Source organism: Rhinopithecus bieti, unplaced genomic scaffold (assembly GCF_001698545.2).
Source record: "Rhinopithecus bieti isolate Rb0 unplaced genomic scaffold, ASM169854v2 scaffold_42565, whole genome shotgun sequence".
NCBI lineage: Eukaryota > Metazoa > Chordata > Mammalia > Primates > Cercopithecidae > Rhinopithecus > Rhinopithecus bieti.
The window spans coordinates 1300618-1323650 of NW_016818029.1; the positions used below are offsets into that span (position 1 = coordinate 1300618).

The window sequence follows — 23033 nt, forward strand, 5'->3', positions numbered from 1 at the left end:
TTAATAAATGACTCTCTGATATGTGTACATGGTAAATAGTGACTTCTGGTCCTCTTCCCAAGTCAATATCATCCACTGTCGTCTGACCTCACAAGACATAAAAACAAGGCAAGCTGCTTTACTAATTCTGCATGTACCAATTGTGACTAACTGTAGAGACAGTGGTTACATGTTCCATCATATCCAACTAGCCCTCCCCTTTGTTTCATCCAAAATAACTAAGAACCCAAAGAACCCAGTTTTATGAAAGGAAATTCAGAAACTTTATAATTTATAATAAAATGTATATTCAGGATATGAATTACAATGAAAGTAAAATGTTAATCCCACATTTTAGCTTCTTGGGAATTATTCAAGACTACCGCCTGATAATGAAACTCTAAACTACACTTAAACTTCTCTAAACTCTAAAAGTTCCTACTTACTATAAATTAAACAACTCAGTTGTGATGAATGTCCCAATCCCTCCCACCCACATCACTATCCCAAATTCTTAGCTGTTTTTGTTGTTTTTATTTTATTCCAAAAAGTAAAGAGAAACAGGTACCAATGAAAGATATATGATCAAGCCTAATTCACATGCTTTAAACATCTTTCTTCCACATGTTGGTGTTAGTAGAAAATACTCTTACGTTAAATATGAAAGGCCATGAATGGCTTTCCAGGGTGTCTGGAGAGAGGAGACTCCAGAGACTAGGAGAAAAAGAAAATAAAACCTAACTTGGAAGAAGGCCTGTAAGTAAATGAACCCCTGTCCTCTTACACTTCTAAATTCTTCAAACTTACAGACTTAGAATTTTCTCACAAGAATTATCGCCACATTTCAATGGATTAGTATCTCAGCCATCATGGGGAGGAAACATCATTTTTAATAATATGGCTCTTGGAGACTACTCACAAGCTTTTCTTTTCAACAGAGAAAAGGGCAGCACCAATGTGGGTTTAGTCAATAACAGTTGTTTCATCCAACTTCTGAGCAAAACCACAGATTTTGTATATGAAGCCACCTCACTTTTATTTCTCTGAAACTTTAATTCAGCAGCAGCAACTGTTTATCTCATTTCAAATTCCATTTTAAGGGGCGTGAGGAAAGTTATTGGGCAGGAAAAGAGGTACTAATTAATTTGCACCCTTAAGAAATTATGATAATATTAGAGAATTTATATGTATTATGAGTTTTATGTTAGGGTTATTGGCCACATGACAATTCATTTTAGATTAAAGCTTTTAACATGATACAAGCCACATAACCATAAATTTTAAATGAAGCTAGAATATTCAATATACTGTACATGTTTCTCCAAATTGCTCAATGTTCTGATTGCGGAAGAAATATTCTTTAATGATAGTCTGCAAATTGGTGGAAAATGTGGGAGCAGACTGAGGTTCTAATTTTATCTTTCCCACTCACTAGCTGGGTGACCCTGAAGCAGTCATTTAGCTTCCCTAGACCCCTGTATCCTCAGGGAGTTGGTTATACTCTTAAAAAAAATTTCCGAAGCATGAACTTTTATAATCCTTCCTTTGAATAGGTATGCATCTTTTGAAGAGAAGGGCAAAATTGCTTGACAAGTAGAATAATAACAATTTCAAGAATTATAACAAGGCAGTTGATTAATGCTATCATATATTGTTAAATCAACTATCTATATAGATATTTTTAATCCCACACTGATTTAATAATATTCTATATTAAACACAAGAACTTTTGTATTAAAACAACAAGGTGAAAAAAATTTACTGTTTACTCAAGATGAATAAAGAAACTCAACATAAGATGATCATAGTCACAGGTTTTGTTTTCTTTCTTTTAAAAGATTAACTATTACTCAAAGAAATATTTTCCAGGCACATTTGGATAGCTGGTTGTGGTCTTAGACTAATGAGGTCAATGTTACGAGTTTGGGCCCTATCTGGACTAGTTTGCTTCATTCCATTTATGGCCAAAAGCTGTAAGCCTTTCAGACATCCCCTATGTTATTTATTGACACTACCAGGTCAAACAATACAGTTTGGAACATGGTTGAAAATCAAAACTAAAAGCTTGCCATGAAGTTAGAGAGTTAAGATTATATGGTCCTGTGAAGAGGGGAGCACAATGTGACACTGTTAAAATACCATAGAAAATCAACCTATTCTCAAATTCTTTGTAAGAAAATACAGCTTTTTAAAGTTTAGCAATTAGTTAATGTGGTCTAATTGCCCAGATAAAAACACAGAGGTGAGGGCAGAGTATTATAAGAGAACTTCAAGAGAAGGTTTCAACATTCTGAAGAGTTAAAGGGCCTCTGTTCTAAGAAAACTAAAGCTGTAAGGGTTATGTTTATTTGATTTTATCACATAGGTTTCTTTTCTTCAAACACAGTTTTGTATGCATTATAGTTCTTTACTTTTATTTATTTATTTATTTTTTAACATAAAATGCTGTAAAAATTGAGGAATAGCAGAACAGCCTGGAAGAGAAAGCACTGGACTGCTGTCCTGGCAAAGAGTCTGCTCTGCCATAACCGGCAACACAACCTAATATTTCACTTTGTTTTCCTTTAAATATTACAAGATATTTAGAATGGGAATACCAACACCTGTTCTCACCTCTATTTCATGGACTGCTAAAAATAAAAAGTAAGTTCTTTGGAAGACATAAAAGCATTTTAAAAATGTAATTGTTCTATAATATAAGGGTAAGTAAAATGAATTAAATAAAGCTTAGACTTTCAAAATATTACTAAATTTTTTTATTTGGAAGTTCAGCAGAAATATTTTCAGTATTATAATAATGCTTCTATTTGAAGAATTATAACAAGGGACTTGATTAACCCTGAAAGAAAAGTAAAATAGTAGATATTGGATTGCTTCTACATTTAATACTTGTGGCAGCAAATGTTTGGGTACAAACTGACCCCTTAGGGCAAATCTGATCAATGTATATATTTTCTTTAGTCCTCAGAGTATTACAGCTTTTGGGACTTAAATTTTCTGTAGTTCACTAATATCCCCTCTATTTTATGGTTCTGTAGTTCAGTGCTGTCCAAAAGAAATAGAAAGTGAGACACATATATAATTGTAATTTTCTATTAAAACATTTAAAATGTAAAAGAAACAGGTAAAATTAATTTTGATAAAATATTTAATCCAATATATCCAAACTATTGTCATTTCAACATGTAATCCATATAAAATTATTAAGATATTTCACAGTTTTTGTACTATGTCTTCAAAACCCAGGGTATAATGTATGCTTCCAGGACATCTCAGTTACACTAGCCACGTTTCAAGTGCTCATCACTCTGGGGCTGGCTGCTGTATTGGAAGCACAGTGTAGGTGCTTTTACTCACAGAAGTCCCCTAGTTGGCCCCTCTAGCAATGGTTCTGAAAGTGTGGTCCCTGAAACAACAACATCAGCATCACCCAGGAATTTGTTAGAGATGCAGATCTCTGGCCTCACCACAGACCTACTGAATCAGAAACTCTGTGGGTGGGGTTCAGCAAGCTGTGTTTAATGAGCCCTCCAGGTAATTCTGATACACACTAATATTTGAAAAGCACTGCCCTGTAGGCAACTTAATTTGCAACTCTGGCTTAAATGCTGATAATCCTGATTAACAGGCAAAACCAAATCCAACAAACAACAAAAGTACCCTCAGCTAAAATGTTTTCACTTAACATTTATGAAGCATCAAAAACTGAATATGAGAAACTTACTCATTAAACTGCATATTTCTATTACCCATTCAGGACTGGCGTAAAGTGTGCCCAGCAGGATGTCATCTAGTAAAATCCCCTTTGCACCTGTTCACAGATATCTGAAATTCCTATAATTCAGGTAGGGTGGAATACCCACCTTCATACCTTCTGAGACAGAACTAGGTTCACACTGTGGTGTAAATGACTAGTTTAATTTTTTTTTTCCCTGTGAGCAAATTTGGATAAGAGAAATTGGGAAACTGCACGTGGTGCTAGAAGTGGAAGAAACTAAAGTAGGAGCAAGGGGTGGAAAGACTCAGAGAGGGGAGGCTGAAAGGCACTGCTGAGAGGCTGCTTGGACCAGACTGTTTTGTCAGCCCTGAGAATTCCTTTTGAGTATTACATAATTTTTAAACATAAATTACAGTGATATTACATCACTGTAATAAAAATATTTAGACCATTCTATCTACTATTATCTACCACTCCATTTCTTTTCTATGTTAGGCTACTTGCGTTTTCTAATTAAATAGACTGTGATAAGAGACACCGATGCCAGGCCAATAAAAGGTAAACAACACTTTGCCAACTGAAAAATAAGATGAGCTACTGATGACTGCTGCTTCCTGTGAAAACTTCATTAGCAATAAATGAGTTACCAGATGTCACACATCAGATTTGAAATTAAAATATATTCCCAGTAGTTGTGTGCTGTCTGAGCAGAAGTTAAAAATGAACTCTTTCCAAGAGAGTTACATAAAATAATGCACCAGTTTTTGCCTTCTGATTGTTTGTTCCTCCTCTAAATGTAAAATAAAATGCACCTCCTGTGTTGTGAAGTGGAAATATAGCATTTCTGCATAGAAGGCTATGCAGGGAAGTGGCACATTACTCATATAGCAGTAACTCCTTAAGGACAGGAGAATTTTTTTAACATCCTGTGCCATACCAAGACCATCATCTCCTCTTGTTTTTAACTTTGCCATTGCAAATTCTCCTTTTCTTACCTTCACATTCAGCATGTGACTTCTGCTTTTATTACCAGCAACAAAACTGTTTGAGTCAGAAACTGTCAATGTTGACTCTACTCGTCCTGAATGCTGCTACAACAACCCTGTTAGTGCTTTTCTTTCTTCAGGAGATACTGAAACTCTCCTCTGGTTCTTCCAGCTAGCTAAGCTGAGGCTCTTCTTGTTCTCAAAGTTACAAGTCTCCAATCCAAAAGTAATTGTGGTCAGGGAAGGAACCCCACAGCAGGAAATAGAAGAATACAATTTCATTTGAGCCAGCAGAAATTTCAGATAAGCCAGTGTGATAGAAATATCTAACACTCTCTACTTTTTATAAACAAATAATTTTGGCTGAACTTCTTCAGCCCAGTTCCTTTGCAGTTCCAAAATTTTTGCGGTTACTGGTTCCAGCTGAAGATCATGGTCACTTGAAATCATTTGTTTATTTTTTTCTCTTCAGTTAATTTTGGTTCTTATCTCCTGCCAGATAGGTGAAGCTTATAAATTAAATTAAGAGGGTAAAAGTGAATTATCATTCTCAATCCACCTCTTGGAGAAATATTTACATGGAACTTCTCTATATGTAGAAATTCTCTGAAGCATCTAACAGTTTATTTCTGGATCATTAACTACTCATCAGATGCTGGGGATGTGGAAGGTGGTGGCCTTTGGCTTTCACAAGGAAGATGGAGCATTTTTGAGATGATTTCTATCAATGGGGAAAATGTCAATTCAATCTTTTCAGCTTTATAACTTTAGCACAAAATGACATACAAGTCTTTAAGTTTTTTTTAAATGTACCATTATTTTATACTTCTTTTTGTTTCTGCTGATTAATAGAAAGGACTTATAATAGTGGCTTAATATTAGCAATAGTAACACTGATCACTTATCATTAATTGGATGCTTACTATGTGCCAATTGTTGCATTAATTGCTTTCATTTCTACAATTTACGAGGGAAGGCATCATTATTCCCATTTCTCAGGTGAAGAAACAGGAATAGAGAGCAGGTCCTTACATTTTTGACATTCTGTAAGTAATGGTTTAAGGCTGTATTATTATTATTTTTATTTTTTGGTATGGTCATCTCTTCATACTCCAGTCTCATGCATCTCAATCAGAGTGATTTTGTACTCCAGGGATATTTGGCAATGTCTGGAGACGTTTTTGATTTTCCCAGTGTGGGAGAGGGAGGTGTGGGGGTATTACTAGCATCTAGCAGGCAGATAAGTGATACTGCTAACCATTTTACAATGCATGAGATAGGCTCCCACACCGAAGAATTTTCTAATCTAAAATGTCAATAGTGTTGCTACTGAAAAACCCTGCTCTGGTCCCTAGTTTTTGTTTAAACCTTTGATAATTTGTATCTCTCACCTTTTATGGAATACATTAACTGTATACTGAATTTTATTGGAGGCTTTTATTTCATGCATTGTATCTTCCCAGGAAAACTACAGATCCCTCACAAAAGATAACATCCTATTGGGTAACCAAAGTCTAAAGCTGTGTTGGGTGCTTAGTGAGAGCTCTCAAACAGGGAGTTTACTAAATATCTGCTGTGTTAGATCATTCTAGAAATTACCCTCCGTAAGCATTTTTCATAACTTCAGGATTCTGCACAGATAGAGCTGAAGAGGGAATTTGAGCTCAGATTCATCATTAGGGTTTCAAGAGATTGATGGATGTTGTAGTGGCCCCAACGTCTGCACCGAAGGGAGGAAGCCACCTAGTCCGGAAGTCAAACCCTGCCCTCTTGTGGTATCACTGCCATAGACACTTCAGGGAATCTGGCGGAGGGTCAGAGGCCATTGATCTGTATCCTTCCGGTCTGAACTGACTGCAATATTTAAGTGTAAATTCAGCTGTGCATTCACATTAGGCCTGTTCTTCTTTGTGGAACAGTACATTAAATATAACATGTAATCAAGGCTTTCATTAGAAACCAAGTAGAGAGAAGTGAGAAAGACAGAGGACAAACATACCATACCTAGTTACAAACGTTACTTTCTGGAAGTTTGACAATCAGAGAGTTTCACTTACTTAACTTGATTCTCTGTTACTTGCCTTCTCTACAAAACTGCTTTTCTGACTAATAAAGGTATGGAGTAGTTTTTGTAAGCAAGGAGAAACAATTCAGCGAAACAGCTTTGTAAGGAGCAACATTAATAGACATCTATGGCCAAAATTTGATGCCTGTGGTATTTTCTGTACAAATGTCTTATAGGCTAGTTCAAGGAGAAAAGTACCATAAAGTTTGAAAGACCAGCTAAATCAGTGGAAATTATACTCTCCCCATTTCCCATTAAGAACTCTATTCTCTTACTATGAAAACACCACTGTTCTTTCTTATCTCAAGAGTGCAGGCTTTTCTGTATACTGATGCCAAATGGGTAACATTTTAGTGAGACATTTGAAGTTGTGATATGCAACTCGGTGGGGGGACAAACAAGGTCATTTAAAAGGTCTCTTCATTGAGAACATCAGAGTTTTCAAAAGATGCACACAGCCTTCCCTGGATAATTGGGGGTAAAGGAAGAAAAAGCCCATAAACTACAAAAATTAAAAAAAAATTCAGATGGAAACACTCAGAATTAAGAGTGAAAAAATATTATGAATGCTGATGCTAAATCTTAATACATAAAACCAAAGGAAATGAGTAAAAGAGCAAAGTAACTTAAGAAGCTGATGAACATAAATCAGTTGATTGCAGGCCAGGCACTCTGGCTCATGCCTGTAATCTCAACAGTTTCTGAGGCCAAGGTGGGCAGATCACAAGGTCAGGAGCTCAAGACCAGCGTGGCCAGCATGGTAAAACCCCGTCTCTACTAAAAATACAAAAATTAGCCAGGCATGGTGGTGTGCACTTGTAATCCCAGCTACTCAGGAGACTGATGTAGGAGAATCGCTTGAACCCAGGAGGTGGAAGTTGCAGTGAGTTGAGATCACACCACTGCACTCCAGCCTGGGCAACAGAGCAAGACTCCGTCTAAAAAAAAAAAAAAAAAAAAAAAAAAACAGTTGAACGCGAGGATTTAGGATTTAGAAGGGAAAAAAAAAACTTAGAACTAGAATTTGGGGATTCTTCTTTGCTTCTCTAGAAATTGAGATCTTGGACAAATCATTAAATCTTCACTGAACTTTGATCTGACAAATGGAAATGATATTAATACTATGAAGCCTCTACCTTGCCCTTGGAAGAGTGTTTTAAGATTATGTGTACAAAATAATTTCTTCAAAAGACAGTATATTATACCCATTCAGTAAGAATACACTAGATACAATAAAAAACAAGTTTACTAAACAGCTGAGGTGCAGAGCTAATTTATAGACCAAGAGATATATATTCAGCACCTAGAATCTTAAAAAGGAACATTAATTTAATTAATGTTAGCAGAGTCTATTATCTGGCTGGCCTCATAAGAAACAAGCTAACCTTTGCAGTCTCACAGGTCAGGGTTAAGGACCTGTCTCTGGCCGGGTGTGGTGGCTCACGCCTGTAATGCCAGCACTTTGGGAGGCCGAGATGGGTGGATCACTAGAGGTCAAGAGTTTGAGGCCAGTCTGGCCAACGTGGTGAAACCGTGTCTCTACTAAAAATACAAAAATTAGCTGGGCATGGTGGCGGATGTCTGTAATCCCAGCTACTTGGGAGGCTGAGGCAGGAGAATTGCTTGAACCTGGTAGGAGGCGAAGGTTGCGGTGAGCCAAGATTGCGCCACTGCATTCCAGCCTGGGCAACAGAATGAGACTCTGTCACAAAAACAATACAAAACAAAAAGAACCTGTCTCCATCTCTAACTAACTGTGTAACTGTCCAATTTTTTCACCCTCTTTGAGCCTTAGTCTCCTCATCTTTAAAATGGGATAAAAACAGACTCTATGCTGTTAACATAAGGTTTAAATAAAAGTTGGGTGGGGGAATTGCCGTATATTACATAATAAATATTGTTACTATCACTATAAATATTTTCAATATGTATTCATATGTCCTCATACATATACTAAGTAAATTGCTTCATAAAATTTTACTTTACAGATGCAATTTGTTGCATTATTATATATGGCCAAGAAATTGATTAGAATGAGGTTAGAAGCCCTAATAATACAATAATATATAATGATGTAATTTGTTATTAATCCCATAAAGCAATTTAAAGAATTACTTTTGGGGAAGAAGTGAAAGAATAAACACATAAAGTGCAGATGACTTTAAGTTAACTTTACGATGGAGGAAGAAAACATATCACACTATAGACCTTTGGTTGGTGAATCAAATCTCAACTAATTAAATGACAGAAACTTTTTTCAAAATGCAGGATTCAGAGAAAAATTTTGTTGCCTACAGCTCCCCTAGTATTCATATAAGTCTCTTCTGTGAATTATCTGACTTAACATGTGGTAATTGTTGTTTTTTAATAGGATTTCATGAGTTCACTTTCTAATAATTATACAACACTGTATTGTTTCTGGTAATAACATTTTTGGTATTACTTTATTACTATATAAAATAATGGAAAAACAAATTAGGCTAAATATTTTTTGTACTCAGTATAGAGCAGGCAGATTTGTGAAGTTCATTAGGACTTTGTGAGAATAGCATAATATGCTAATAATTTTGGATATTTTGATATGAAAAAGATTCCAATTCAGAGAAAATACATTTTTGGAATCAGTCTATTCCAGTAGCTATAGATGTATAAATAAATCAATGATCAGCTTAGAGCCATTCCTTAGATAAATTACATGGTGTCTTTATATCTTATCAGAAACTACCATGTTCTCTTTACATAAAAAGTCATTCTTCAACTTACAGACTTTTGGTTTAGGTTTGGAGGGTAGCTTTATCTCCTGTGAGTCAGGAAGTCACAAAAATGTCTGCTATAGAAAGAAATTTATGGGTCGAATTTATTTATTTTCTTCTTCAGAGAAATACAAGAATATATATGTATGCCCTTTGTCTGGTAAACATACACAATTACTATATTATCAAAGATGTTTTGGTTGTCAGGTTATCCAAGTAAAGTCTATTTTAACCTAAAATGTGGTTGAACTACTGTTCTCTACAGTCTTTTGTTTTCCTTGTAAGTCAGAGATTCATAAGAGATTCCTTGTAAGTCAGAGATTCGTAGCATTGTATTGTTGTTACAGTCTCTAGACATTCCATATTCAAATACATATATAGGCTGGGAGAAATAGCTGAAGTGGACATGGTGGTGAATGGAGGGCCCTCCCCCTTTCTTGGAGGGGGACCAAAGGGTCACTTCTCAGCTATAGTCAATTGTGCCAATTGTAATGAGGTGGGGGTAAACAGCTAACTTTAAAATATAAACTTAAAATTTCAAATTTCATGTGAAATATCCTATTTTAAAATGTTTTCTCTCTCTCTCTCTATATATATATATACCCAACACTGTGGAACCTAACAGAACTCTTCTGCAGATTAGATTTAGTTAAAAAGGCTGCCAATTTTGAAACTTAGGATCCAGGCCAACCATCTCATTTTAGAACTAAGAAGAGACTCCAAGCCCCAGAAAGATGGTGCAGACCCTTGTTCCAATGTTTTAACTAGACTGAAGACTTGAAGTATGTCTCTGTTTATTAGACATTCCCCCTTCCATTCTACATTTAGCAATTCATGGCTGAATAGTTGGAGGTTATGGGAAAACACAGAGATGTGATGAGACGAGGCTACTGTCTACCTTGATCTCACACAGCCAGCCTGCACAGTCTGCACTGCGTGAGATGAACCTAACCCAGTCTGAGAAAGCTTTCAGAACGGCAGCCTGAACTTCACCCCTATCCCTCATTGTTCTTGCTAGCAACTTATTTTCCCTTTTCATTTTCTAGCCTGTGAAGCATACTGTTACGTCTCTCAGAGCTGTTGCTGCTCTAAAGTGCTCCAAAGTGATGTCTCTATGTGAGTGAATGCAGAACAGAATCCATGATTTGGTTCTTCCTGCATACTATTTTGACATTTACTTGACAAATATTATCTAGTGTTCAAAAGGTCATCAGTAGTGAAAGGAACTGAAGCTATTTCATAGAGCCACACTCATTCAACGGCCCTGGCTATATGACTGGTGAGGAGTTTACATTTCAAAATATTTTAAATAAATACTGAAAATATTTATTTTTAAATAGTTCTTGTCAAGTGTTTCTGAAGTGAACACTGCTACAAGTATGAAATTATCTGTACATTTATGTTTTAAGGCTACATTTGTATTTTTGATACTAATATATTTTCTAAATACATTCACTGCAGATTTGGGAACACACACACACACACACACATACAAAGTGCATGAAGAGAACATATTGCTACACTGACTGAGGGAGTTACACAGGACTAATCCTGGATGAATATGGAGTGTTTCTGATTAATAGTAACACTTGGCTAGTGCATTCATTGTTTGGGATTCTATCCCGAATAAAACTTCCTGGACAAGCAAGTTGATTTTTCAGATTTATTGAAAAATAGTTTAATTCTCATGAGCATATTTCAAACTCTGTACAAGCACAATGTGGACATGTATACTTTGCTTAATTGCTTGGCTGGCTGGAAGAACATAGTTCATGATTTCATACACAGCTCTTTAGATATGAAGCGTTGGGAGCCGCAAAAATGCTGACTTTCTTATCAACTGTATTTCATGTGAAGAGATAACATGTCATGATTTTTAACTAGAGTTTTGGGGTGAGTCAGAAAACAGAGATGGAAAATGGTGGTCTGATGATGCAAACTCTTGTAACTGACTCAGAAGGTGTCATGTTGAGGACTGCTGATGGCTTGATGGCTACCTCGTGAGGACGTTCAGTCTAGAGTGGAGTATCAGTGCATGAAGGGAGTGGAATCTGCTCCAGGCCAGCAGGGACCAGAGTGAGATGAGAAAGGGGCTACAGAGTGGCACCCTCCCACCGCTTCTTAGAATGAAGGACTTTTTCTGAGAGTTCAGCATTAAGAAAGTATTAAGCATGAAGTATTCAGCTGCTGGGAGGAAACTCAGTGTCCAGGGAAGAATGTTGTGGGGGATGTGAAACAAATGTAGTCTTAGCATCTGAAGTCCCAGTTTAAGTTTTCATCTCAGACGTTGTAGTTTTCATCTCTGGAAGTTCAATTTCAGTCTTTTTAAAAATAATATCTCCCATGTCTTTAATATGTTCAAACTTCCATCAAGCATTTTGAACATATGAAATAGTCATAATAACCATTTAATGTCATAGTGTAATAATCCTATCATCTGTGTCATTACTGACTGGGTCTGTTTCTATTCATTTTTTTTCTTTTTATGGGTTGTACTTTCTAGCTTCTTTGCATGCCTGGTGATTTTATAATGGATGCTAAACATTGTGAATTTTACTTTGTTGGATATTGGATGCTTGTGTATTCCTACAAAAATTCTCCATCTGGTTTTCTGAAAAGCAGTTGAGTTACTTGCAAATAATTTAATTCTTTTGAGTCTGACTTTTAAGGTTTCTCAGGTGGGACCAGAGCAGCAATTAGTCTAGGGCTAAATTTTTCCCATTCCTGAGGCAAGAACCTAATGAGTATGCTACCCTCATGCTCCATGAATTATGAGACTTTCCACTGTGACTGGTGGAAATAGGAACTGTTTTCTAGCTCTTGATGACCTCTGGGGCTTGTTCTCTCTAATATGTTTGGGTGATTATTTACCCACATGCACTGAAGCACAAGGGGTACCCTTTGCAGATCTCTGGGTTCTCTGTGCAGCTCTTAACTCTCTGGTACTCTGAACTCTAGCCTCCTTGGCCTCTCTGGACTCCCAGCTCCATTTCCTCAACTCAGGAAGGACCCCGAGTTCCACCTGGGTGTACCATCCCTGTATCATGCCTGCAAACTCCCTCCAGGCAGTGGGCTGGGACAATCCCAGGTCATTTGTTTCCTATCCTCCAGGGATCACTGCCCTTTGTTATCTGATGTCCACTCTCTTGAAAATCATTGTTTCATATGTATGTCCAGTTTTTAAAATTGTTTTAGACGGGGAGGTAAATCTAGTCCCCGTTATTCCATCTTGGCTGGAAGCAGAAGTCTCTGGGTTTGAGTTTTGCTACTACATCTTACATGCTACTTGATTTTGGAAGAACTACTCAGCCTCATCCTCCTCTCTGCCCATTTATGAAGTGGGGATAATACTGCAACAATTAATCGATGGAGTCATATAGGGGAAAACATGTTATAGTCTAGATGATTAGGCAAAGGAACACTCATACACTGAGAGTGGGCTTTTACCAAAAGGACTGAAGCTGAATGAACCTACTCTCTCCTGGACAAGATCACCTGAGCCCTTTTTTCTTGACCACACAGGGATAACTACCTTCTTTGTTGCACTCTAGCCAGTTAATGACCTTGCCCTTTTACCTTTCTGAACCTGCTGGCAAAGACCTTATAGGACAAATAGACAACTCACCTCCTCCCAGAACCCATGAGGCAAAAAACAAGCTTATCTGAAATGTTTTGCCAAAGCTATACCTACACAGGATTATAGTACCACCAACAAATTCTGTGTGATTTATAGTAATCAAAAGCTCATTTTTTCTTATTTACACCTTAATTTAAAATAATCATTTTCACTAAACTGTGAAGTAGAATGAATAAAACTATTAATTGAGAACATCTGCCCACAATTATAAATATATGGAATTCACTTAGTGATAATCAGTACATTAACATTTGAAAAGAAAATGATTTTTTAATGCAAAGATATCTTTCTTCTGACATATTACAATTCCAACATACTAAAGTAGTAACGTGAGTAAAAAAATAATAAAATCCTATGGCTTTTTTATTGCATGTTTATTTAGGCCAAACCAGTATGAGGCAGCTAGATTAATTACTTTTATGTTGTTAAGTACTGTACATAGTTAATTATTTCATCTAAGTTGTGTCTGAGCCAAACCTGTGAATTACTATTCATGCAGGGCAATGATGATAATTTATGTACTCCCTCTATGCTACAGCTTGTTAACATATTATTTTTGATTTGAAACTAGATGTTAAAAGTTTGCAAGAGCCTTTTAAAGACTACCCCATGACATAAGTTCTAAAATTATGGATTTGAAAAATAAAGTTGACCACATGCTATGATGGGAAGTTATTTAGATGATAGAATTTTAATAGATTTGGTATGAAAAATACATTCTCCCATGCTTTCCTCTGATCTGTTGACACTTATGCTTTGAGCCTGTGTGTGTGTGTGTGTGTGTGTGTGTGTGTGTGTGTTATTCTGCTTGATTTTATGATGTGGTTGTTTTTTGGGCCCTTAGCTTCCTACACATCTACCACATGCACAAAACCTGTTTTAACCCACTCTCCCAATATGGCTAATCAGATATTTAATTGTAGCTACAAGTGCCCAACAGCTTCAAACAGTTAGAGAGATGCTCACAACTATCAAGAACTTTTCAAGATAAAGAGATGACACTGAATCTATATTTAAAATGTGAGATCAACCTCTCAAAACTTCAATAACAGATTGCCAGAAATACTTGTGCATAGTGAAGTGAAAGAGAACTTTATATCTTTTACAGATCCAAATATTAAAAACGTAAGAGATGTCATTAAAGTAAAAGGGCGAACAAAAAAGAAATGAGTAAAAACAAAAAATGTAACTAAAAAATAAAGAGAGCTGTCATGGAACCGGCTTGCTGCTCCGGGTGGCCCTGGATGGGCAGCGTTAGCATCAACTGGGAGTTTACGAAAAAGACAGCCTCAGGCCTCACCGCACACCACAGACCGGGACAGAATCTGCATTTTAAGCAGATTCCTCAGGTGACTTGGGTGTTCATTAGGGTTGGAGAAGCACTAGTCTAGAGGCACATGGAGTTTCCCTCTCGTATAGACTAAAGAGCCATCCAATCCCTGAGCTCACTGAAGTGTGGCTGCCTATGGACAGAACCAGAGAACAGGACAGGCAAGTTGAGGTGGCTGGAGATTCTGTTTTCATGGGGAGCCCCTGGAGTATAAAGGAAGCAAAGCTCCAGTGAGGTAATATATGTTTCACACAATACAGAGATCTAGCAGCTCTGTTCACAAGATCTTTTAGAGAAAAATAATACAGATCCAGACTTCTTGCTGTGCCTTTGGCCAGAGTTTTTTTTTGCTTATTTAGAGGAACTGAGGAACATCTAAAAGGACAGGAAGCATGCCACCTTCTCTTGAAGCCCATTCTGGCTTTTTTTTTCTATGCAATATATGAATTTTGTCATCTGAATAATTTTAACTAAATTTTCCCCTTAAAATGCAGGCACTTTCTGTACAATTTCCTTTTCTTGCAGAGGCTTTCAAACTGTTCAACCACTAGAGGTCTGTATTACCTATTTTAAAAAACCAGTACTAGCTGGCTGAGACTTTCAGCTTTCAACTTCAATACCTAATTGCATGTTTTAAGATTTAAAATCTCAAGACATAACACCAGGGAATAAAAAATCACAACACTTTAAGAAATGAAGGAGAAAACCGAATAGGAGCCCTTCCATTTGGAACAAGACTGAATCTCCCCTGTTATTTCTAGTAGACAGCTGAGCACACCTTCATACTCTTAAACACGGAAATCAATGGCCAATCACAAATCATGGGAACAAAATTTATTTTTTTCAAAATGCCTATACAAAACAGTTTTTATCTCAATATATTTAAAACCCGTGTTTTAACTTCAAATTTTAAAGCATTTATTTTCCTATTGGAACAAAAGGAAAAATTAAAGTGGTTGAATTCCCATTTGGTTTATTTAAAACACCAATTTTACTACTTTTATGAGGGTTTTAAAATAAAATTTCATTTAATTAGTCATACTATATCGGTTTAAAAACTAATGTCCTAGGCCGGGCGCGGTGGCTCAAGCCTGTAATCCCAGCACTTTGGGAGGCCGAGACGGGCGGATCACGAGGTCAGGATATCGTGACCATCCTGGCTAACACGGTGAAACCCCGTCTGTACTAAAAAAATACAAAAAACTAGCCGGACGCGGTGGCGGGCGCCTGTAGTGCCAGCTACTCGGGAGGCTGAGGCAGGAGAATGGCGTGAACCCGGGAGGCGGAGCTTGCAGTGAGCAGAGATCGCGCCACTGTACTCCAGCATGGGGGACAGAGCAAGACTCCTTCTCACAAAAAACAAAACAAAACAAAACTAATGTCCTTTCAGTCTTATTTTATAAGGCTCTGTTGCAATTTTATAAACTAATACATGAGACTGAGCTTGCCTGGTTAACGTTATAATAGAGGTGACACTTGCTGGTGGCCTCAACTGCAAGTTGGATACCCCAGCTTTTCACTGCGTTCCACGTTCACCTGGAGATTTTCACTAGAGTAGTCCATTTGGGTCTATCCTCTGCCAGTAGCAGCCCAGGCTCCGAGGCTTCCAGAAACTTGAACATGAGGCGTCCCATTTACAGGGTCATCCTGATTAGAAATGACGAAACCTTTCCCTAGCATATGGGCAGGCCTCCTAAAGAACTCCACACTCATATATTCACATATTTAAGCAGAATGGTTGAAAATATTAGACATAAAAGCTGTAATTTACTGAATATTGCATAGAGGTTTGGGATTCTGATGCTAGATTTTCATAGATTCTAATTACGCCCGCATTTCACTAAGTGGTTACATTTGTTGCCAGGCAAGGTGTAATACTAGGAAGCTCACTTCTTTTAAAAGGCATTATTGCATAATGTTCCTGCCCTGTAACGCCTCTAAAAGCATAAGGACGTTTAGTGTGGCTTCCCTCTCAGTCTGTCACTTTATTAAAACACAACAATTTCCAAGTGTTATTTGGCAGATCAGCTGGGTTCATTTCAAAGGGTAATATTTAACAGAGGGGAAAATAACTCATCCCAATCCTTTTAAAAAGTGTTTTCTATATATTTGCAGGCAAATTGCCTAGTGTTTTATATAGATCTCAAAGCTAGGATTCAAGAATAATTTCAGTAATGTCTTGCACTGCTTGTCTACATAATCAAAATGATCAATTCTACAGCAGAAGGAAACTAATTCACAGCACAATAATTTGTACTACAGACCACCGTATTTAAAGTAGTTAAGTTTTTCTTCATTTCCTGTTGCATTTCTGCCGATGGCTGGTGGCATACGAATTAACAATTTTCCTCACTGAAATGTGACAGAAAAATATCTGCTTTATTCTATCCTGAACATTCCTCTCAGAGCTGCTGACTCTTCTACTATAATTCAAAATGATGTTAGCTTATACTTGCACCCAGTATCAGTATAAACCTATAATTAAATACTAGCACAGTGCTCATTTATATTTTTTTAAAATGCTGCAATTGTAGCAGTTAATTAAGATCTTAGCCTCTGGTGAATTTGGTGGGTTATTTCTGGGAGAAAAATGGTTGGAACCAAGGTGTCAGAATTACTCCCAAATTTGAGTTGCTTGCCCTGGCATTGGTTAGCCATTTGGGAAATTTAGGCTCAGTTTCTGTAAAGAAAATGGAGCCAATAAGATAATTTAGCCTATTTTTTTTTTGTTGTTGGATTAAATAAGAAAATGCAGATGGAGTGATTGACACAGTGCCTGACACCAGTAAGTGTCCAATTAATAGAAATTCACTATTATTTTCTCTGATCCTTTCTGTCTTCCTTTATAAAATGGCAACACAATATAAAGGCAACAATTCCAGTTATGTCTAAAGTGTTGTGAGCAATAGATAAGAAAGGCCATGTGTGTGAAACAGTACCAGGTACCAGTTGCTCTCCCAACAGTTTCCCTAAAGTTTTTTGCCCTTAAAACTAGATCACAAGTTGGGAGAATCTCAAAGATGATTCATTCTTGGATTTGAGATTTAGTTTTATCTTTATTTTTTGAATAAGGAGACTGTGCCATTGAGATTAATTCATCTTTCTCTCTCTCTCTCTCTTTTTTTCCTCATCTGAATGATGGCTTAACTCTGTGACTCTACCAGACAAAATACTGCATTGAAACAAGAGTCCACCAGGGACAGAAATCATTTTCAGAGCAGTTAAAAAACTAAGGTTAAGAAACTATTCAAATTCAGAGAACTCGAAGAAAAAAACAATAATCTTGCTTAAAATGCAATTTTCCAACCCTTTGATTATTCCACTCCTTGTGACTTTAGAGATGGTTTGTTTTTCTAAAATGCTGTATAATATCTCTTTTCCAGGAGAGAAATCAGTGGCAAGAGGATTTGAAGGAAGTATGTGGATGAACTAGTTTTTTTTTTTTTTTTTTTTAAATTAGGAATGAAAACTTCTTGTTTAAGGTTATGTATTGCATATTCTCAAAATGTTCTAGTTCCTTACATGGCTGGTTTTGTGGGATGTTAGTAATACAAAAGGTACTGGGAAATAAATTCCTGTATAGTTATAAATAAATAACTGTATTTGTACTAGTTATAAATAAATAACTGTCTTTGTACTATTAACCAGCCTTGGGACCTGAAATTTAACCAGCCTTAGGACCTAAATTCTACTAGATCTTGTTCTCTTTGGATTATATTTCAATTTAAAGAGCCCCACATCTCTGTCACTCAACACAACCCCATTTATAGGAGCCTCCTTTTTAGTTCTGTGAGACCAGGGCTTCTATGAGAGAAGTAAGGTTCCCTTGTGGGATAGGGGAGACTAGAAAAGGGAGTATGGCTGAGGAGCTCTGCCGAGGAGGACAAGGGCACTGGTGGAGTCCTCTGAAAAGGGCCTTGCTGAGGACCACCTTACCCCTTCCCTAATGTTGCTTAGACCTGCAGATCCCTGAACACAATTCAGTTTAATTTGCTAAAAAGGCATTTTGACAGGATACAGTTTGGGGGTAAGTGCCACTGTTGCATAGCGTTTAAGTATGCAGTTGTGATCTGGGTTAACAAAATTCTGGATTTCCATCAGGGTGCTAGTTGTTTGAAAGTTATCCAAGTCACAAACTCGCTAATGGTCACAGAAATATGAAGATTAAATTAAATTAATTAATATAGTCACAGGTTCTCAGTAAATGAAAACTATTTTAACTATTTTTAGCACGAAGCACATGTATATATGAACACAAGGGTAAACTAACTTTCTTATGGTCCAATTTTTCTGATATTAAAATACTTTCTAATGATAGTGTTTAATTACCAATTTACCTAGATTTATAACAATTTGAAATACACTTGCTAAAATCTTATTTGACTAAAACAGTGACAATAAGCAAGAATAATGGCATCTATTTTTATCAGAAATTGCATTACTTTCAAAGCCCTTTAGGCCACAGAACTTCCCAGCGTCGAGCTACTATTGTTTTTCTCAAATAAAGGAAGCTGCATTTTTTTTTTTTTCTCATTCTACTCATGATTATTTCTTATTTCTTACTCTGGGGGATGTCTCTAATGGAGGCTGGTGAGGCAGCTACCCATCTGGGGGAGGCATGACATCACAGATGCTTGTCTTTTCCTTGGCTCCCATCTGTTGGAAATAGTAACTAAGTCCTCTGCCTAAGCTGGTAGGAGAGGAGCTGTAGAAAATCAAATTAGCAGGAGAGAAACTATTAGTCTTCATTTTCTTGTTTCCAACCTGTGAACACAGATTGTTAAATACGCCTATTTCCTAATCCTCATTAGGAAATCTTAAAGAATAGCAGGACATGAAAAAAGCATGGGGATTATGAGAAAATGCTACCACTGAAAAATAACACAAAGTGAGGATAGTTTTCTCTCATTCAGATTATTTGCACATTTTTAGAGTTAGCCTATTTGAAATTTTCCATTAAGTAATTTTATTCCTACTTATATGTGGATGGATGACACACACACAATTCCAAATACATAATTTTATTTAGAATTTTCTTATTAGACTTGAAGATAAAATAATTTAAATGGAAAAACTAGTACATGACATTTTGCATTCAGTGGTATCCCTAGGACTTGTTTGAATACATTGCTGTATTTATCTAAAAGGGCAAAGCTTTTATTAAAAATAATCTAGTGGCAATGTTGTACAGCTCTAACTCTCTACTAAATGAAAAGTTGTATTTTCAGGCCCAGAGACAGAGGATTACAGGTCAGTGATAGGCAATGCATATTTGAAGTATACCAAAAGCACCAAATAAGGTAACTGAGTGTCCAGAAGGAACTGACATAAAATGCAGGTGTCTAATTACTAGAGTCATTGCCACAGTACCAGTCATTGATGACTAAATTATGCACTTGGTTTCTTGGGAAAATCTGCAGTTTTGGGAATATTTCACTACATTTCAGAGCATTTTAAGTCTTTAAATCATTTAGCTTTTACAATTCCACCCATTTCTCCTGTGCTGGCATCCATTCTAAATATGTCTCTAGTTCCTGTCAGTTCGTACTCTTCAATACTTGATTTCACTTTTGTTATCCACTCTTCCCTGTGGTTTCTGAAGACCCTGGCATACTCGCTGTGCCTTGACTATGCCAGCATGTTGCTGCCTCAGGGAATTTGCATTTGCTGTACCCTCTGTCTGGAGTGATCTTCTCCCAGATGTCCACATAGCTTCCTTCTTCCTAAAGAGAATTTCCCTAAACACTCTTCTAAACCTGAAGCCTCCCTTCCACTTTATTTCCATTTTCCATGCCATCCAACATATTATAAATTTTACTTGATTGTTGTCATCTTTATGCACTGGAATGTAAGTTCTATGAGGCCAAGCATTTTTGTCTGCCTTGCTCACGACTTTGTGCTCAATGCTGAGGACAGTGTCTGGCATGTAGATGTCCAAAAACGCGTATTGACTGAAACACAATAGAATCTGCTGCAAACTGCAGCCCTAAGTAGGAATACCCAGTGTTTAATATCCTCTCTCAAAAGTATTCCTATCATCATGACATTTCTTTGATATTCCTATTCTAGAGGCAAAGGGAAGAAACTTTAAGGTACCTCACAACTGTTCAATATCTAACTTCTAGGTCATGATAGTTGCAAACTGAAATGTCATTGGGATTTTGGCAGTTAAATAACTGTGTGAAACACCCAGTATAAGGCATTAAAGAGTGCTAGAGTCTGTGACAAATAGGAAAGTTTATATTTTGCTCTACGTAAAACCATTCAGATTTGAAAGAGAAATTTAAAACATAGCCCTGTCTGAACAAAACCTGTCTACCTGTGGTTTCAAAGCACTTTTTGGCTGCCAGTTGTGGCCAATAGGACCACAAGGACATTTTCTAAGTCATACTGGGTTTTTTCCTACCTTCTTTCAAATATATTCTCAGGTTTGGGTATGTGACTGACTCCATATCAGGACAGGAATACTCAGTTGATCAAATCTAATTACATTTGCTTCCCAACTAAATTGTATATCACCTTCCCCTCTTGTGAGAGGAATGGTACCTCTCGGGTCCTCGGCATCTGATTATTGCAAACCTAATTGATTTGCGACATTTCATTAATAAAGTTAACTAAAACTAATTATACATATTGAGTAAAAGTTTCCTGTGAAATGAATTTTTCTATTTAGCTTAAGGGTTCTTAATTGTTAGACTGAACTGCTGAGGAAGACTGCAGAATTACTTTCTCTTGGGAGACATATATATATATATATATTCGCCCCCTCCAACCAATATGGATTGATGGATGGTGATACCATAGAAACCAAAAAAGAAAAAGAAATGATTAAATATGAAAGTTAAAGATACTGAAGCATTGTCCTAAGAAAATAAAACTGCAAAATAGGTCACATAGATCTATTTAAGATGCTAAATTAGGTCTGTTATATTTGTCACATTATCTTAAGGAGTTTAAAATTCAAATTTTCAAATTTATTCACATTTATTGTTTTATTCACAGTGTAGATTTTTCCTTCAGTTAATTGGTGAATATTGTATTTCTCACTCTTTCAGAGAATATGTTTTGTCTAATTCATCCATCTATTTAAATCTAAATTCTAGCAGAAGTCCAGGGGGAGCCTCCTACTACCTCAGTTGCCTCAAACTCAGCTGATAGACTGTGAGCCAGTATTTTTCACAGGACCATTTCCAGTGCTCCCTCTTTGTTTAGTCATGTATAGATAAACATTCTGTAAGTGAAAGGAAGACTAGCATTCATTAATGGTTCAGTGTTGAATAAAATATGGCTGACCCATTACTGCTATACAATAATTCTGCATATCACATGAGATGCTCTTATGATTAATGATCTGAATTTGCATTGCTTTCACTTTCCCAAAGCAGACTGGATTTCTTGCTTTGCATTGTTAAGGAAGATACTTAGCTGTTTTATCTTCCCACTCTGTTCACTGACCAGGCTGGAGGGACCAGGAGGCAGCAAACTGCCCATCTTATTTTTCCTCTTCGATCTGGGAGTATTACTGAGGAGCAAAGGTGCAAGCTCTAGATCAAAAGACAGCTCTTACCCCTGACTGGTTTCATCTACAGTGGCTCTGTTTTTTTATGGTGTCTATACTGTGTGCAGAAGTATTTTGGCCTTGGCTAGAGGTGGGGAGGAAGAATGGTGCTTTGGATTGGATTTTGGACTTGCAATACCACATTGTTCCTGTTGTCCCAGTTCTCTGGGTGAGTTGAACATTTGTTTAGATTCAGGAAAGGCATTAAGGCCCGGTTTCAGATAAATAATTATTTTCCACTGGTCTGCATTGTATTATTACATTTCTGAGATACACTAGATCTTTCTGGAATTTAAAAAATGACTCATACATTTAAATCTTCTTAAAAGTCTTAAAAGGAATGACTAATTGAAGGGAAAAGACAACAGCACTCTTGATTCCAGCTACAAGCTTTTCCTGTCAGCAAAACAGGGCCTCTAAATTTAAAAGCTATTTCTTTGAGTTTTTTTCAATTGTTAAAAATATTAATATTGGTTGGGTGCAGTGGTTCATGCCTGTAATCTTAGCGCTTTGGGAGGCTGAGGCAGGAGGATCACTTGAGGCTGGGGGTTCATGAGCAACCTAGGCAATGTAGCAAGATCCCATCTCTGCCAAAAATTAAAAAAATAATTAGCTGGGCATGGTGCATGTGCCTGTAGTCCTAGATACTTGGCAGGATGAGATAGGAGGATGGCTTGAGCCCAGGAGTTTAAGGCTGCAGTGAGATACGATCACGTCACTGCACTCCAGCCTAGAGGACAAAGTGAAACTTTGTCTTAAAAAAATCTGTCGTCTGTCTATCATCTATCTATCTATCTATCTATCTATCTATCTATCTATCTATCTATCTCTGTCTAAATCTAATTTAAATTATTCTTTTCTATAGAGTTATGTGCTAAGTACATCTGGCTATATTATTTAAGCAAAGAAAGAATGTTACTGAGAATTGTGTGTATAGTAGGTTATTTGGAGTAAACATGTTTCATAAAGCAAGCTTCATTTCTGTTTCTTGAAAAAAAAAAAAAAAA

At 36.7% G+C, this 23033-nt stretch overlaps 1 protein-coding gene across 5 annotated transcripts in view; it reads right to left on the reverse strand.

Annotated features, from left to right (window-relative positions):
• Positions 1–23033, reverse strand: part of AGTR1 (angiotensin II receptor type 1) — a 48528-nt gene that overhangs the window by 8458 nt on the left and 17037 nt on the right. The window lies entirely within an intron of this gene.